Consider the following 15,451-nt stretch of genomic DNA (forward strand, 5'->3'; position numbering starts at 1 on the left):
GCTACTGTGCTGGCCTCTGCACAGGCCTATATATTGAGGTGTCCGGGCTTCTTAGGCCACGCCCTGGGCCATGTGCCAGGAAGAAGGTGCCAACTTCCTGGAGGAGGCGCTATCTCAGGCTCAGGAGCTCAGGATGGCTTGGGGAGGGCAGAGGCTAAGTGGTTCTGGGAGGCTCATGAGCCCTGCTGGGAAACTGGCTGGGTGGTGGGCATACAGAGGATGTCTGGTCTGAAGTGCTGGGGTATGCTGGGGGCAGGGCAGGAGCAGGGCAGAGATGGCTTGTGTTTTCCTTTGTTATTTCAATGGGCCAATGTTTTCCTTTGACTCCTGCCAAGCAATAAGAAGGGCCCACATCCAGGTGGTTCTGGTGGCTTCAAGATGCCTCCCCCCACCCCCAATCTCCATTCTACATCCTGTTTCCAACTTCTGGACCCAAGATCTAATCCAACCAGGGATCTAATCAGCCAGGGGACCTCAACTGCCAGCAGGGGCCAGAACTGGCCCTGCAGAAGGGGATATCAAAGTTCCAGGACCAGTGAGGGAGGCAGCCCCCCCCCCTCGGGGAGCAAAGGGGTGACAGGGCTTCGTGTGGAGGAGGAAGGAGCTCCTACTCCAGTTCCACGCAGTCAAGAGCTTTCATTTCCTGGAGAAGTTAATTTCTAATTAACTTTTTCAAGATTCTGATAGCACTGATTTTTATTTATGATCTTGAGGGACAAAGTAACCACCAAAGCACCCCAGGTCCTGCAGCACTCTTGCCCCCACCACATGATCCCCTGTTTTGCAACCAAAGGTCAAGGTTTCATATCCTGGAGACTTATTTGTTTTCTGGGAGGGTTTGGTATTTTTTTAGGGTCTCTCTCTCTCTCTCTTTCTATTACCTCTGGCCCTGAGAAGGGGCAGGTGCTTCCCGTCACCTCCCAGAATCTGCCTGGACTTGGGAAGAGGGGTCTGGGTTGCAAATCAGGGAGATACTGAGAGCTAGTGAAGATGTTGTAAGGTCGGGGCTCCTCCTCTTGACTAGTGCTGTTTGCTGGGGAGTGACCCCAAGGAACAGCAGCTGGAAAGCCTGAGAAGCTTCAGACAACACCCGACCAGCTGCTGCCCCCACAGCTCCTCCTTTCTTATCGCCAAGGCCTGGCCCTCTGGGTAACCAAGCAGGTGGGGTCTCAGACATCCCCACCCAAGACAGGAGCCCTAGGAGTAATAAGGCTCAGCCCTATAGTCAACAGACCAGATAAAAACCTGGATGGGAGGGCCGGAGAGATAGCATGGAGGTAAGACGTTTGCCTTGCATGCAGAAGGTCATCGGTTCGAATTCCGGCATCCCATATGGTCCCCCGTGCCTGCCAGGAGCAATTTCTGAGCATGAAGCCAGGAGTAACCCCTGAGCACTGCTGGGTTTGACCCAAAAACCACACACACACACACACACACACACACACACACACACACACACACACACACACACAAATACCTGGATGGGGTGAGTAACAGCACAGCAGGGATGGGCACTTGCCTTGCACAAGTCTGGGGCTCAATCCCCAGCATCCCATATGATCCCACAGCACTACCAGAAGTGATCCCTGAATGCAGAGCCAGGAGATACCCCTGAACATCACCTGGAGTGATCCCTGAGCTCTGCCGGGTGTGGCCCAAAACAACAACAACAAAAATAGATCAAACCCAGGAAAGCCGCAGTATATGTGGGACATCCTAGGAGAGTGTAGGGTTGGTGGGTAGGCTTGGCGCTGAGGTCCAGTGTGGGAAGGAGAGAGTGGTCTAAATGCCTGATCTGTGGTAGATTGCAAAATTGCCTGAATCTTTGGATCCAAGAGATAGGACAGTGGGGAACGTGCTAGCCTTGCAGGTGAGTTTGATCCCTGGCATCCCTTATGTGTTTCCCTTTCCATCAGCACCACCAGAATCGATCCCTGATCACAGATTCAAGAGTCAGCACAGGAAGGAAGGAAGGGAGGGAGGGAGGGAGGGAGGGAGGGAGGGAGGGAGGGAGGATGGAAGGAAGGAAGGAAGGAAGGAAGGAAGGAAGGAAGGAAGGAAGGAAGGAAGGAAGGAAGGAAGGAAGGAAGGAAGGAAGGAAGAAGAAATAAAAAGAAGTAGTTTTAAGAGGCAACAAAACAGAGACCCTGGAAGTGGAATACTGGCCTGGGACAGTGGCAGCAGCATGCATACTCAAGCTCAGTTGCATAGACAGAGCAATTTTCTTCACAGCAATTAAGAGACGTAATTCAGGCAATGTTTCTAGTTGGAGTCTCTACATGCAATTCAATCAGAAAATTACTTGTCAAATAAACTAGAGCGGGCTTTGTTCTCAGTGCCTCACAATAAATGCTGAATGATAAAAATGAAAAAAAAAGTCAGTACTGAGTTTCTTCAGGTATGGCCCCAAACAAAAACAAATCAGAAAGCAGAGAAATGGGAAGAAGTGGGAGGCAGAGAGGGGAATGAGGACAAGCCTGGGGGTGTGATTCTGCTCCTCAGTCACTTCTTAGTCCTGATTCTCACCCCCTTGGTTGAGACCAGAAACTGCTGCTCTCAAATTCTGGCTGACATTCAGGGCTGATAGCACAGTGGATAAAGGCATTTGCTTTGTATGTGCCTCCCGGGTTCAATTCCTGACATCCCATACAGTCCCTTGAGCCCCCCCCCCAATGAAAGATCCCTGAGTATAGAGCCAGGAGTAAACCCTGACCACTGCCAGGTGTGACCCCAAAACCAAAACAAACAAATTCAAATCTTGACATTCCGCTCTGTAGCCAGTGCACCCAGAAATGGGAGTGGGAGCTCTCCATGCTCTCAATGTCATTCTTGTCCTTCTTCTTACTCCTTTCAGAGCCTGGGGGGTCTCTGTGGCATGACGCACATGGCGTCCTATTTCATATCATATCTACACTCGGACCCCGGATGTAGCTGGTGGGGGCACTTCCTTATGGCTCCAGAAACCACATACAACCGGCCACCAACATCTGTACCTGAGCCCAAACAAGGGGTTCTTGTTCCTCAGCTTCTGGCATCCTGCTACTGCCAGAGGGCATTGGGGCCAGACCTGCCCTGCTCGTAGCCACCCGGGACCCTGGGGACTCCCAGGACATTTTGTCCCTGACGTTCAGCTTGGGTTTTCCAGCAATTCTGACTTTGCATAAGGGGTCTCGAGCCCAGTTGGGAGTAAATGACTCCATCTTGCTTCACCCCATCCCACCCCCATCACCTTCCCATGAAATCTGGTACCTGTGGTCCCCTCTTCTCGAGATGCTAGGCTGGTCTTTCAACCCTAGTAATAGTCACTGTTTACTTCCTTACTAAATGGAACCACTTTAAAAAAATCATATTTTAACCTCTTAAAATGAAAAATTCTTGAGGCTGGAGCGATAGCATAGTGGTGGGCGTTTGCCTTGCACGCGACTAACCCAGGATAGACCTGGGTTTGATCCCCAGCATCCCATATGGTCCCACAAGCCAGGGGCAATTTCTGAGCATATAGTCAGGAGTGGCCCCTGAGCGTCACTGGGTGTGGCCCAGAAAACAAAGAAAGAAAGAAAACTTCTTGCATCTCCCTTCCTGCTCTGAACCCTGCCAACAGTCTGACTTCTCTGTGCTGGAATGGTCCTGCCCACCTGTCTCAGGAGACCTTCTCTTCTTCACACTAGGTCCCTAGCCTCTGGCATTGGACATGACACATCCTTGCAGACATTCCTGAATGCTTCAGCTTCTGTGATTTCTCCTCCCCCTGGATTGTAAGATGCTTTTTACAAATACCCCTTTAGCTTTGGAGGGTCCCAGGCACCAGTACAACAGGGACATTTTCCTTGCACTTGGCTGACCTGAGTTCAATCACTGGCACCACATATGGTTTCCAAGTCCTGCCAGGACTTAGCAGGACTGTGCACTGCTAAGTATAGCTCAAAAACAAAGCCAAAAATAACTGGTGGGTTCCAATTTCCCTATCTTTGCTGACTTCCCAATTGTCCTCTTGCCTGTGGTATATCTAATCTATACTGCCTGCTAGAACTTTCTGTGGTCACAGAAAGCTTCTCAAATTTGCCCCACCTACCATTTACCATGGCAGGATAATGTACCTAAGTAATCTACCATTACTAGGACAATGTCCTAGAGGAAGAGAATTTTCTTTGTCAAGGCTTCCTCCTGACTCTGTATTGAGATCACTTCTGGTGGGGCTTGGGAGCACATATGTAATGCTGGGAATTGAACTCAGATTGACTTTTTGTAAGGCAAACACCTTCCCCTCTGTACTATCTCTCTTGTTCAGAAATAGAAGTTTTAATTCCACTTAAATGACAGATTGATTTTTGTTCTTTGTGTTTTATAATTTATCGGGACACAAGGAAATACAGTTACACTGGTGTTCATGATTGAGTTTCAGCACATGTCTGAGCTCTTGTCCTTTTACCAGTGTCCACTTCTGGTCACCAATATCTCCAGTTTCCCTCCTGACCTGCCTCAAAAGAAAGACGCAAGGAAGGAAGGAAGGAAGGAAGGAAGGAAGGAAGGAAGGAAGGAAGGAAGGAAGGAAGGAAGGAAGGAAGGGAGGGAGGGAGGGAGGGAGGGAGGGAGGGAGGGAGGGAGGGAGGGAGGGAGGGAGGGAGAAGAGAGAGAGAGAGAGAGAGAGAGAGAGAAAGAAAGAAAGAAAGAAAGAAAGAAAGAAAGAAAGAAAGAAAGAAAGAAAGAAAGAAAGAAAGAAAGAAAGAAAGAAAGAAAGAAAGAAAGAAAGAAAGAAAGAAAGAAAGAAAGAAAGAGGGGCCGGGCGGTGGCGCTAGAGGTAAGGTGCCTGCCTTGCCTGCGCTAGCCATGGACGGACCGTGGTTCGATCCCCCGGCATCCCATATGGTCGTCCCCCAAGCCAGGAGCAACTTCTGAGCACATAGCCAGGAGTAACCCCTGAGCGTTACCGGGTGTGGCCCAAAAACCAAAAAAAAAAAAAAAGAAAGAAAGAAAGAAAGGAAGGAAGGAAGGAAGGAAGGAAGGAAGGAAGGAAGGAAGGAAGGAAGGAAGGAAGAAGAAAGAAAGAAAGAAAGAAAGAAAGAAAGAAAGAAAGAAAGAAAGAAAGAAAGAAAGAAAGAAAGAAAGAAAGAAAGAAAGAAAGAAAGAAAGAAAGAAAGAAAGAAAGAAAGAAAGAAAGAAAGAAAGAAAGAAAGAAAAGAAAGAGGAGCCGAAGAGATAGCATGGAGGTAGGGCGTTTGCCTTTCATGAAGACGGATGGCAGTTCGAAGCCCGGCATCCCATATGGTCCTCCGACCTGCCAGGAGCAATTTCTGAGCGTAAACTCAGGAGGAACCCCTGAGCACTGGCAGGTGTGACCCAAAACAACAACAACAAAAACAAAAGAAAACGAAAGAAAGAAGAAAAAAGAAAGAACGAAGATGAAGGAAGGAAGGAAGGAAGGAAGGAAGGAAGGAAGGAAGGAAGGAAGGAAGGAAGGAAGGAAGGAAGGAAGGAAGGAAGGAAGGAAAAGAGAAAAAGAACTGAATTTCTGATTAGGTTCAGGGGCCCATATGGGATGCCAAGGATTTAACCCTAGACTTCGTGCAAACGCCCTACCTGCTGTACTATTGCTCCATCCCCTTGAGACATCTTCAAAGATGAAATGCCATTGATCAATCAAGTAGGAGCAAAGATCAAACAAATGAAGGTACATCAAATTAAGAGACTTCTGCATGGAGCTGGAGTGATAGTGTAGCAGTAGGGTGTTTGTCTTGCACGCAGCTGACCCAGGCTGGGCCTGGGTTTGATCCCTGGTATCCCATATGGTCCCCGAAGCCAGGAGCAATTTCTGAGCATATAGCCAGCAGTAACCCCTGAGTGTCACTGGGTGTGCCCCCAAGAGAGAGAGAGAGAGAGAGAGAGAGAGAGAGAGAGAGAGAGAGAGAGAGAGAGAGAGAGAGAGAGAGAGAGAGAGAGAGAGAGAGAGAGAGAGGGAGAGAGAGGGAGAGAGAGGGAGAGAGGGATGGAGAGGGAGAGAAAGAGACAGAGGAGGGAGAGGGAGAGGGAGAGAGAGGGAGAGGGAGAGGGAGAGAGAGGGAGAGAGAGAGGGAGGGAGAGGGAGAGGGAGAGATAGACTTCTGCACCTCAAAGGAAATAATGACCAGAAACCTAAGACAACCCAAAGGGCTCTAGGTTTAAGTTACTACTTAGAACTCAGGTTTGTTTGTTGGACAGGATCAGGAACTCAAACCATTTGCTGGCCTGGACCCTTTTGCTGCCATCAGTCACACCCAGCTGCCTCTTTTTCCCTTTATTTCCTTTCCTAAGGCCCTTGTCTTGCAACTGTTGCCATGTGGTTCCTAGTGACATGTTTCCATGACTTATTGAAATACAATATACATATGAACATGTACCCAAATCATAAATCATAGAATGAGCTAAGAAGGAACATGCCCTCAAATCTTCACCCAGGGCAGGAAAGAACCTTGTAGAATCCCTGAGGGCCTCCTCCAGAGACCAACCACTGGTATTCCACTGTCTTCTGAATGGGACACAATGAAATTACACATCTGCAGTGCTTTAGGCTGACTCCTTCTCAGTTGTTTTTAGTTTCAGGATCATACTTGATGATGCTCAGAGCTTTCCTAATTCTGTGTTCAGAGGCCACTCCTTGTGTAGCTCAAGGGACCATACATGGTACCAGGATAGAACCCAGGTCAGCAGTATGCAAGGCAAGGGCCCAACCGCCTGCCCTACCTCTCTGGCTCTGTTAGTTTATTTTGAACACCCCTTGGAGCTCACTTGGATAAAAGTCCCTGAATATTTTCCCATCGTGCTGCAGCTGAACCTCTGAACTATGCTCAGGGCTAGTAGAGATGCTCTTTAGCTGCCCACTTGCACTTCCTTGGCATGGGCGAAGGGGTTCCGGTGGTAAACTAACTAGCTCCCCATGGTTGATATTAGCAGATGTTTCAGAAAGTTTCAGTTTCAGCTCCCACAATCTCTGTGAGTGACCCCGATTTCCAGCCTGCAGTGTCACTCCACACTGTGGGTTCAGCCTTCCTGTGTTCAGGTATCAGTCCTAGTGGGAGGCAGGCGATCATGTAGGGATGTTGGGGATTGAACTTGGCTCAGCCATGAATAAGGCAAGCACACTGCCTGATATATTATCTCTCCAGCCCCTCTTATTATTTATTTTGGTTTTGGAGTCGCACCTGGCAGCGTTCAGGGATTACTTCCAGTTCTGTGTTCAGAAATTACTCCTGATAGGGATGGAGCAATAGCACAGCAGTAGGGCATTTGCCTTGCACGTGGCTGCCCAGGATGAACCAAGGTTCAATTTCCCAGCATCCCATATGGTCCCCTGAGCCTGCCAGGAACTATTTCTGAGTGCATAGCCAGGAGTACCCCTGAGCACCGCTGAGCATGGCCAAAAAAAGAAAAAAGAAATTACTCCTGGTAGACTTTAGAGTCCATATGGGACGCCGAGAATCAAAGCTGGTTCTGTCGCCTGCAAGACAAACACCCTACCTGCTGTAGTATCACTTCAGTCCCTGATGAAAAAGATTCTCAATTTTAATGAAGTTGTCCATTTTATCATCTGATTTTGGTTTTGTCCTTTTTTGTATTGACTTTTATTCCATAAACATTGTATTATTTAAAAATTCACCTAGGGGCTGGAGCAATAGTACAGGCATTTGCCTTGCAGGCAGCCAACCCAGGTTTGATCCCAGTGCCCATAAGGTCCCATGAGCCTGCTAAGAATGATGCCTTTGTACAGATCTAGGAGTAAGTACTGAATGCTGCTGAGGTTGAGACCTCCCCCAAGTGAAACAAAGCAAAACAAAAATTTCACTTAGATCAGGGAAATAAAGCAACATGGGTAAGGTCCTTGCTTGCCAACCTGGGTTCAATTCCCAGTACCTTATATCTCTTGAGCTCCTCCAGGAATGAACCTGAGCACAGAGCCAGGTGTAAGCTTGGAGCACAGCTGACCAAAATAAATAAATAAATAAACAATAAATTAAAGCTCTTAAGGGACTGGAGAGATGATGACTCATGTATTAAGGCATTTTCCTTGCATGTGGCTAACCTGTGCTCCATCCATATATGCCCCCCACCAGAGCCCTACCAAGAGTGATCCCTGAGCACAGCTGGGTGTGATCTATATTTCTTCAACTTTACCTAGATTTTCTTGTCTGCCTGTCTTTCTATCTTTATTTACATCCTTCCTTCCTTCCATTCCTTTTTCTTCCTTTTTTTTGGGGGGGGGGGGAACGACAAAGATGGCAGTGCTCAGGGCTTCCTTCTGGCTCTGTGATCATGGATCACTCCTCGTAGACTCAGAGGGCTAATGTCCTTCCTACTGTACTATCTCTTAAACACATCTTTTTTTTTTTTTTTTTTTTTTTGGTTTTTGGGCCACACCCTGTGACGCTCAGGGGTTACTCCTGCCTATGCGCTCAGAAGTTGCTCCTGGCTTCTTGGGGGACCATATGGGACGCTGGGGGATCGAACCGAGGTCCGTCCTAGGCTAGCGCAGGCAAGGCAGGCACCTTACCTCCAGCGCCACCGCCCGCCCCCTTAAACACATCTTATGGTATTTTTTAAAGGAAATAATGACAAAGAAAACGTCTATAACTGTTTGCCAAAGATACACTGGTCATAGGCCTAATGATATATATCATATGGGTTTTTGATCCATAGTTGGCTGGATTCACAGATGCAGAGTCTAGGGCTACAAATGGCTGACTGTATTTCTGTTTACAGGTGGCTGGATCTGATTTGCGAGGATTCTTGAATCTAAGTTCCCAGGAAATACTGTCTGCCATTAAGTTACATTCCTCACCCTCTCTATAACTCTTAAAATATAAGTCCAACTTCACTGATAACTATTCAGATAACCTATTTCAGTGAGGGTTTGGTTTGGTTTTGGGTATCCAATAATTGATTCTCTTTTGGGGACCCTGCGAGGGGCAAGCCACATTCAAGGCAAGCACTCCCCTGATGTATGGACTAATTCTCCCATCAGGTCATTTCATTCAAAGCGTCTAAGCACGCTTGTTCATGGCTGGTGGGCTCTCGGCCAATTCTTTTTTATTTTGGCGGGGAGGGGTTTCAGGTCACACCCAACATTGCTTAGGACTTACTCCTAGCTCTGCACTCCAAAAGTACTCCTTGCATGCTCAGGGGTCTATATAAGATGTTGGGGATCAAACTCAGGCTGACTGCATGCAAGGCAAGTACTCTGTGTTATTGCTCCAGCCACTCAACCAATTATCTCTTTAAAAATGACTTTATTTAATGGTTTACAAAGCTGTTCACTAGACATTTGTTCCTTTTTGGCATTCCATGTTCCAACACCAATTCTACCACCGGTGTAACATTTCCTCCACAGTAGTCCCCACTTTCCTATCACCCCAAACCTGCCACTTTGGCAGTCAAAATATTTTATATTCCTTGTTATAACTAAATGACTAATGGAATTGTGGAAAAATACTTCAGTGAAGGAGAATTTGTGAAACTGCTACACAGAAGGGGGTCTTGGTCATTGTCTGAGATTCTACTCAGCTCTTTGTTGCTAGTAGAGCCTTGTTTTCCTTTATTGAGCTGAGCTGGCTTCTAAGCTACTTTCCTATCTGATTTGATGGAGCTCCCACTGGAGTGTCAGTACTGAAGAATTGTTGCTGTTTAGTCCATAGCCCTCAGGTTATGAAGAACTGGGCCTCCGAGCTTGTGAGGTGGAAGCCGTGGAATGTGGTTGTGACTTCTGGGGCTTTCGGAAGTTGCAGGGGAGGCTGCTCGCCCCTACTTCAAGAAGATCCCAGAGTTTTCAATCCCCAAACCAGTGTACCTGGAGATTTTGCTGGTTAGGTGTCTCTGCAGAGATTAGTCATGAAGCAGTGAAGTTGTGCCTCCAGCATGGCGGTAGCTATGAGGTGTGGAAGTGGCTGCTGCAGACTCGGCCTGCCCTCTTTCCAAGGGCACCCCAGATTTCAGCTGGAAGATCAGGGCTCCTGTGAATTTTTGCAGCTTAGTTTACATCTCTAACAAAACTAATGAGTCTGTGGAGCTGGGCCAACGAGCAGACATGGCAATGACTATGGGATGTTCCATTGACCAGTTCTAGGTGGTACCACCCACAGAAGCTGGTGACATTTTCTTGGTATCTGTTATTGCTAGGCAAGGGGCAGGTGACACTAGCTGAAGGGTGGAGGACACTTCAGCTGCTCGGTGCCTTCGGGGCTCCTGTTTGATCTCCGATGGGGCCACCCCAAGGTGAGAAGGGCATCTATCTGCCTGCATGCCTTCTGCTGTGAGGTGAGTCACTGCTGACCCACCTCCCGATGTAGGGGAAGAACTGAGAGACTGGGGTTCACATGATGTTTCTAAACTCTTTGTACTCCTTCCTTCCTCCCTCCCCGAGCTTCCCTAGAATATCTGATGTGTCATTTTCAAATTTTTTCATTGTACATAATAGAGGAGCAGAAATGTGCCCCTGGCACCTTCTAGAAAGAGAAATCAATAATAGTTACTGTTTCAATAGTCATTATACTTGCAAGTTCTTTTTTATGGTCTGCAAACACCATTATATTGTTTGCGAACAGTGAGTTTTATTCCTTCATTTCTCATCTTTATCTCTTTTCTGCATACCGTCCAAGACAACATCGATTAAAAGGCTCTCTTGATAACAAATAGTTTTCAACATTTTGCTGGCCTGTAAGATGTTTGCATTATATGTCTATAAGTCAACATTCGGGATTGAAGACATTTGTTCAAGCTGGACACAGAGATCAAAGGGCTGAGCTCCTACTTGGTATGCAGGAAGCCTGGTTCAATCCCTGGCACCACATGGGGTCCCTCACACTGCCAGGAGTAACCCCATGCACAAAGCCAGGAGTCACCCTGAGCACTTCTGAGGATGGACCCCAAACTCCAAAAGAATAAAGATGTTGCTCTGACCCCTTTGAAAGCTATTTCTGAAGATCACCAACTATTGCACCTGTGCTGATTATCATATGTTTATGGATTTACAACACACTCGGAGTTTTGGAATTTGATGCCATTCCCCAAAGCCTCTAGGAACTGCCTTTGGTCTGACAAGATATTTCAAGCACATTTTTGCCCATTTCTCCACCAGATCCAGATTTGGTTCCACTATTACCAAATTGCATTTAGTTATTTATACCGTTTATAAGAGGTTGGCAATGCTCAAGGGTTACTCCTGGCTCCACACTTAAGATTTACCCCTGGTGGGGCTTCAAGGACCATATAGAATGCCAAGGATAAAAACCAGGTTGGCTGCATGCAAGCCAAATGTCCTATTTGCTGTAGTATCACTACAGTACACCAATTTGCATTTAAAGACAATCATTTGGGCAAGAGAAAATACAGCAACTTTGCATGCTACTGACCCAGTTCCATCCCTGGCACTGCATATAGTCCTGCTGAGCACAGAACTAGGAGTAACCTCTGGATACCACTGGTGTTTTCCCCAAATGGGGATAACTCTATCATTTAGGAACTAAAGGAAAAATGGTCTCTATAAAATTACCAATTTATTCTGTTTTTCACTCCCATCCATGACTTTGCCCATGTATGTTGTCAATCTGATAGGTAAGAAATGATACCTCCAAGTATTTTACATATATGGTCTTATTAACATATTTTCATATTATTTTGCTCTTATTAACTATTTTGCATTTCTCTCTCTCTCTTTTTTTTTTTTTTTTTGGTTTTCGGGTCACACCCAGCAGTGCTCAGGGGTTACTCCTGGCTCTACACTCAGAAATCGCTCCTGGCAGGCTTGGAGACCATATGGGATGCCGGGATTTGAACCACTGATCTTCTGCATGCAAGGCAAACACCTTACCTCCATGCTATCTCTCTGGTCCCCATATTTTGCATTTCTTTCTTTTTTTTTTTTTTTGTTTTGTTTTGTTTGCTTTTTTTGGGCCACACCCGGCAGTGCTCAGGGGCTACTCCTGGCTATCTGCTCAGAAATAGCTCCTGGCAGGCACAGGGGACCATATGGGATGCCAGAATTCGAACCAACCACCTTAGATTCTGAATTGGCTGCTTGCAAGGCAAGCGCAGCTGTGCTATCTCTCCGGCCCCATATTTTGCATTTCTAATCTTATTAACAAGTTTAACTGACTAGGGCCAGAGAGATAGCACAGTGGATAAGGAAACAACTTGAGTTTGATTTCTAACACCATATATGATCCCCCAAATACCATCAGGAGTTACCAAGTATAGAATCAGGAATGAGTCCTGGGCATAGCTGGGCATGACCCAAAAACAACAACAAAGAATAGCAAATTCAACTGATTATTCATTTGTTGGCTTCCCTGGGTTGGCACGAGGCCCACCTTGCAGCTAGACTCCACAGGCCCCTGTGAGCCTTGCAGTGCTGGGTCCTGAAAGCCTTGGGAATCTGCAGCATGTAGCCCTGCAGCCCTGGAAGCCTTGGTCCTCTGCAAGAAATCTCTGAGCACCACTGGATATAACAAAAACAAACAAACAAACAACTCATGAAAAAGTTTAACAACTTTCAGATTATAAGAAAATTCACTGTGTTTTTAATATTTGTAGTTTCATTATACAAAAATTTAGATTGCTGGGATCTGGGGAATAATAGCTCAGAGGGCTATAATAGCTCAGGGGCATAGGCTCTGCAAAGAGGACCCCTGAGTTTCCCAGCACCACAGGTCCCCAAACCATTGTTTGGAAGTATCCCCAAGCATCAAGTTGGAGTAATACTTAAAAAATAAAATAATTGTTTTGTTTTGGACTACACATGGAGATTCTCAGGAGTTACTCCTGACTCTGCACTTAAGAATCACTCCTCCTGACAGTCTCAGGGGACCTTCTGGCATGCTGGGTATTGAACCTGGGGCTTCATTCAAGGCAAGCACCCTCCCTGCCATACTATCTCTCCAGTGCTTCTTGCTTGTTCTTTTGGTTTTATAACAAAAAGTTATAAAGTTTCAGATATCTAAATAAAATGATTTTTGGTGAAGTATTTGGGAGGGATGCATTACATTAATGTAATGCATTACATTATAAAAGCTAATTCTGAATGCACTATTATATGAATCTAATATGTGAGTCTTCTAGGGGGGAAACAAAACAAAACAAAACATTGATCCCTGAATGCAGAAATGGCCCAAAGGGCTGGAGCAAAAGTTGTGTATGTATGAAAACCAACTTGCTTTTAAAAAATTTAATGAAGAGGGGCCGGGCGGTGGCGCTAGAGGTAAGGTGCCTGCCTTGCCTGCACTAGCCTTGGACGGACTGCGGTTCGATCCCACGGTGTCCCATATGGTCCCCCAAGCCAGGAGCGACTTCTGAGTGCATAGCCAAGAGTAACCCCTGAGCATCACCGGGTGTGGCGCAAAAACAAAAAACAAAACAAAAAAAATTTAATGAAGGGCCAGAGCAATAGCGCAGCGGTAGGGCATTTGCTTTGCATGCGCTGACCCAGGATGGACTTCAGTTCTATCCCTGGCATTCCATATGGTTCCCCAAGCCAGGAGCGATTTATGAGCACAGAGCCAGGAGTAACCCCTGAGAGTCACTAGGTGTGGCCAAAAAAAAAAACCCCCAAAAATAAATAAATAAATAAAATAATAAATGTAATGATAAAGCTGTGATTTATCAAATTGTTCATAGTACAGCTGTTTCACACATTTAATGTTCCAATCCCAATCCCAACACCACTATGACCTCCCCTCCGCTAGTGTCTCCAGTTCCCACCCATTCACACTGTCTGCCCCCTTGCAGGCACAAGCAAACTTATTTCATATTGTTTGTTACAACACAAAGCAAATGGAATTATCCAAAGTTAGGTCAATAGGGTCAATTTGTAATCATTGTTCTCTCACAAATGGTTACTCAAGTCACTGGAGATTAACTGGGGCTGAATGGTGCTAGTTGAGATGTTGAGACCTCTATTTTATTACTTTTGCACATTGAGTTTAGCAAGACTAGGTTTGATCCTCAACATCACATGGTTCCCTAAAATCCCACTAGGGGCGGGCCCGGAGAAATAGCACAGCGGTGTTTGCCTTGCAAGCAGCCGATCCAGGACCAAAGGTGGTTGGTTCGAATCCCGGTGTCCCATATGGTCCCCCGTGCCTGCCAGGAGCTATTTCTGAGCAGACAGCCAGGAGTAACCCCTGAGCATCACCGGGTGTGGCCCAAAAACAAAACAAAAAAAAAATCCCACTAGGAGCAACCCTGAGCAAGAGGAACCCCTGAAAACTGCCAGGTGTGGCCAAAACAAAAGCAACAGCCCTCAAAACCCATTCACTGTCTTTGCACTTATAGATTTTTTATTTCTTTTACCTGGTAGTGCTCAGGGCTTATTCCTGGCTCTGCTCTCAGGGATCACTCCTGGGGATATTGGGGGACCATATGGAATATTGAGGATCAAAGCAAGGTGGTCCATGTGCAAGGCAAGTGCCCTCTGCTAAACTGTCTCCAGTCCCGATGTTTTGAGCAGTCACTATATTTTTGCCATACACATATCACATATTTCTAATTAAGTTTACACTTCAGTATTTGTTATTATTCCTTCTTGCGCTTGTACAAATTGTCTTCCCTGTTTCTTCTAACTGGGTAGTAAAGGTCATTTGTGCATATTAATTTTTGGGGGGGGGACTGGGGCTTCTTCTGGCAATACTCAGCCAACCAGATCAGACAGTTGAGAGCAAGGCCTAGGGCCTAAATGCTGCTCAGACCCGGTGGTGCTGGGGCTCACCAGGGTGACACCCCCAGTGTCAGCTACTGAGCTGAGTGGGTGGCACACACAAGCCATGTCCTCCAGCTGGCTGCATTATCTTCCTGGCTTGGATATTACTTTTATGTCATATTTCTTTTCTAAGTTCACCTATAGTCTTTCTATTGATTCTCTTACCATCGTATTGTCATCAAATAGAGATAATGTTCAAATCTTCTTTCTTTATCAGTGGGGATTAATAGTTCCAGTGGGCTCTTAAACAGACCAAAGATAGAGTGAACCTTTATCAGAAGACTCTTGCTGGGCAATAGAGATAGTCCAGTGAGCAGGGCATTTGCCTTGATTAAAGTTGACCTAGGTTTGATTCCTGGCACTCCATATGGACCAACTGAGTACAAAATCAGGAGTGAACCCTGAGCCACAGCTGTATGAAGCCCCCAAACTAAACAAGACAAAGAATAATGTTTCCTCCCTTCATGTCAGGTCCAACTGATGAATCGCACCCCTTCTGTCTCTGGTCCTGGACATCAGCTTTTCAAAACACACTCGGAGGGCCAGGGAGAGAGGTAAGGGGTTGAGGCACTCGCCTCATATGCAATTAGAACATCTGCAACCCTGGTTTGTATCCCCAGCACTGCATATGGTGTCCTGAGCACTGGAGGGGGGGGGGATCACTAAGCACAGGAATAGCTCCCATATGAGGACATGCGAGCGCGCGCACACACACACACACACACACACACACAC

At 46.5% G+C, this 15,451-nt stretch overlaps 1 protein-coding gene across 1 annotated transcript in view; it reads right to left on the bottom strand.

The window, feature by feature from the left end:
* Window positions 1–15,451, bottom strand: part of AKT2 (AKT serine/threonine kinase 2) — a 350,831-nt gene that overhangs the window by 159,742 nt on the left and 175,638 nt on the right. The window lies entirely within an intron of this gene.

Source organism: Suncus etruscus, chromosome 14, assembly GCF_024139225.1.
Source record: "Suncus etruscus isolate mSunEtr1 chromosome 14, mSunEtr1.pri.cur, whole genome shotgun sequence".
Classification (NCBI taxonomy): Eukaryota; Metazoa; Chordata; class Mammalia; order Eulipotyphla; family Soricidae; genus Suncus; species Suncus etruscus.